The following is a 4,119-nucleotide window of genomic DNA, read 5'->3' on the forward strand; positions in this document are numbered from 1 at the left end:
CAATTATAGGGGTGTGCTATCCACACACCCTATTTTACTTCTCACACACCCCCTTGATAATTTATGTCCATTGATCTTCTTCAATTCATCCGATCCGGCGGCCGAAAATTAAAAAAATGTGTGAGAAATAAAATAGGGTGTGTGGATATCACACCCCAAATTATAACTAGTCGCAAGAGAAAAGAGAGATATCGTTCTTCCCTCCTTGTGAAGGGATGAACAATAATGAACATGTTTAAAAATTAATGTAGATTATACAATTAACTTACTAAGTGCATGCAACATAAAAAATGATCTTAAAATTGCATCCTAAAAGTTAGAAAGAACTTGGTCTACTATACGCAATTGATTTCTTGATGTTTCTGAAACACATGCATCGTCATCAGTATTATACTTAAATTATAACTAGTGATTTGTTTTTAATAATATATACTTTAAAATTATGACATAACAACTGAAGTGTCCACTCTTAATATAACACATAAAGTAATATAAATTTAGTTTATGTTGTAGTCAGATACGTATTAAATTTATCCAAATAAGAACTTGTCCATAAAAGAGTGATGGATAAATCACGTAGGGTATGGTGGTCCTGTATTTGTCTCAATTATTGACATGACTCAGCTGAAATTATTTTTTCTTTCTTTGGTTTTAGTTGAGAACAATACAAACCTAACCTTATTAGCATTTTATTAATCACGGAATTTGGGTTTTGTTTGCATTATTATCTCAAATTTATTTTCCTTTTTTTTTTTTTTTTTTAACTATACTTTCTTTTGATTTGAAAAATGTTTTAATTTAATTTCAACTAGCAAAAATGAGTGTAGTCATATTGGTTAAAATCAATGTATCTCTTCATATGCGCCTGAGTTCTAATTATAATCCTCATATTAAATTAATTTAAAATAAAATATCTCTTGTATTTAAAAAAAAAAAAATCTTACTAGTAAGAAAATATTCAAACTTGAATTGCACAGGAAACACACTAGCCAACTTTACTACGCCAGGCCTACAAATTTACTTGCAATACTACTAAACAATGTACACAAATATTAAATTTAGTGTTACTATAGATTTGTACATGCATATTACTTGAACACAGGTATCATTCATGTGATTAGAATCGAGGTCGAGAGACAGAGATGGAGAAGAAGAGGATTCTTTACTGCGGAAAATGAAAAGCAATAGAAGAAAGAAGTGGATAGAATCCTAAAAGTTAGAAAGAACTTGGTCTATTATACTTGTTGGATATATGTCAACAATCTGTGATAAAATTATATATGCTAATAAATAATAAATGCGAATACGAAATTAACAGAGTATGAGCAATGAAATAATATTGAACAGAAATATTGAAGATCGAGGCTTGCGTACACCGCAATGTCCTTGAAACAGAAATTTCGTCCCTATTCAGTGCTTGTAGTTCTACGAACGTCTGCTTCACCAGGATTCAACAATCAAGTCAGAATTCCAGCACCGGAAAACTTGACTTCTAGCGAATTTCTATGTGGTTCTCTCAGTAAGGATGTTTTGGATTATAAAAGAAGAATTGTTTTTTTTGTATTCTAAATGACATGCAGATGGATGTATATATAATATGATTATGCATGTTCGCAACATGTATGAGGAAGGGATGCATCTGTTGGGTTACATCTTCTTAGAGGGGTGTTTTCTTTCTGCGTTCTTTCACACTTCAGACTTCATCTGAAAAGATGAGTCTGTTGGTAAAAAATAATTAATTAATTAAATTCGAAATTCATTAAAAATAATTAATTAAATCCGAAAATAATTAATTAATTTAATTATTATAGCCCAAACCCCAAGGTCCATCTTTTGATAATTAATTATATATTAATTACCAATTAATTAGTACACCCCAAATCCCAACCTTAAGGATGAGCCTAATTTTAGTCTTCAAGGCTTATCACTCCAATCACTTTCTATAAAGGACAAAGCCTTATAAAGTGAGGAAACCTTTTGAGAATGGCCAATGTGGGACAACGAAATTTCTATTCAAAATTTCCAACAATACTTAAATTATAACTAGCGTAAGAGAAAAGAGAGATATCGTTATTCCCTCCTTGTGAAGGGATGAACAATAATGAACATGTTTAAAAATTAATGTAGATTATACAATTAACTTACTAAGTGCATGCAACATAAAAAATGTAAGATCCCACACCGCACAGGGGAGTGGATCATGTAAGTTTTATATGTATATTCTCATCTCTACCTAGCACGAGGCATTTTGGGAGTTCACTGGCTTCGGGTTCCATCGAAACTCCGAAGTTAAGCGAGTTCGGGGGAGAGCATTCCCAGGATGGGTGACCCACTGGGAAGTTATGCTTGTGTGAGTTTTCAGAAACAAAATCGTGAGGGCGTGGTTAGGGCCCAAAGCGGACAATATCGTGCTACGATGGAGTCAAGCCCGGGATGTGGTGGGCGCCCAAGCCGAGATGTGACAATTTGGTATTAGAGCCAATCCCTGCCCGGAAGTGTGCCGACTAGGACGTCGGGCCCCTAAGGGGGGTGGATTGTAAGATCCCACAATGTCCAGGGAAGTAGATCCTGTAAGCCTTATATGTATATTCTTATCTTTACCTAGCACGAGACCTTTTGGGAGCTCATTAGCTTCAAGTTCTATAGGAACTTCGAAGTTAAGCGAGTTCGGGGCCCAAAGCGGACAATATCGTGCTACAGTGGAGTCAAGGCCGGGATGTGATGGGGGCCCGGGCAGGGATGTGACAAAAAATGACCTTAAAATCGCATCCTAAAAGTTAGAAAGAACTTGGTCTACCATACGCAATTGATTTCCTGATGTTTCTGAAACACATGGCATCGTCATCAGTATTATACTTAAATTATAACTAGTCGATTTGTTTTTAATAATATATACTTTAAGGGGGGTGGATTGTAAGATCCCACAACGTCCAGATGAGTAGATCCTGTAAGCCTTATATGTATATTCTCATCTCTACCTAGCATGAGGCCTTTTGGGAGTTCGTTGGCTTCGGGTTCCATCGAAACTTCGAAGTTAAGCGAGTTCAGGGCCCAAAGCGGACAATATTGTGCTACTGTGGAGTCAAGTCGGGGATGTGATGGGGGCCCGGGACGGGGATGCGACAAAAAATGACCTTAAAATTGCATCCTAAAAGTTAGAAAGAACTTGGTCTACCATATGCAATTGATTTCCTGATGTTTCTAAAACACATGGCATCGTCATCAGTACTATACTTAAATTATAACTAGTCGATTTGTTTTTAATAATATATACTTTAAAATTATGACATAACAATTGAAGCGTCCGCTCTTAATATAACACATAAAGTAATATAAATTTAGTTTATGTTGTAGTCAGATACGTATTAAATTTATCCAAATAAGAACTTTCACCATAAAAGGGTGATGGATAAATCACGTAGGGTATGGAGGTCTTGTATTTGTCTCAATTATTGACATGACTAGGGGTGGAAAAAATTCCCAAAATTCCCAAACCAAACCAAACAAAATACCGATTCCAAACCAAAAATGTCCCAAACCGATTTTCCCAAAATTTTGGTATTCCCATACCGAAAATATACCGAAATTTCGGTATGAGAATCGGGATTGCCTTTCCAATATTTCGGTATTCCCATACCGAACCGAAAATATATATTTTTAATTATTATATATATATATATATTATTTTTAATTATAATTAAAATTAATTTGAACCATTGGATTGTTTCAAATCAATCTATGTCGTCCATCTATTCCTTGTTAGGCTTTCAGGTTTCAGCTTTGTATGTCCCCATTGAGGACTGAACTGACTCCACTCCAGTTTCTAACTTTCATTTCATTTCTCAATCTCTCTCTCAGCTCGGTCTCACTCAAAGCAATAGGCAGATGCTATTGTGCACAGATTGGCAGATTGCTTTTGAATAGGCAGATTGTGCAGTGTGCACATATGCTTTTGAATTGACATTTTTGTGCACAGATTAGTAGAAACAAATTGGCAGATTGGGCTTGCCTATATGTCAATTTTTCAATATAAAATGTTGAATTTTAGCCCAAAAGCATAATATGTCAAATTTTTGTCCAAAAGCCCAAAACCATTTCGGGATTCCCGATTTATCCCGA

The sequence above is a fragment of the Pyrus communis genome, chromosome 17, assembly GCF_963583255.1.
Source record: "Pyrus communis chromosome 17, drPyrComm1.1, whole genome shotgun sequence".
NCBI lineage: Eukaryota > Viridiplantae > Streptophyta > Magnoliopsida > Rosales > Rosaceae > Pyrus > Pyrus communis.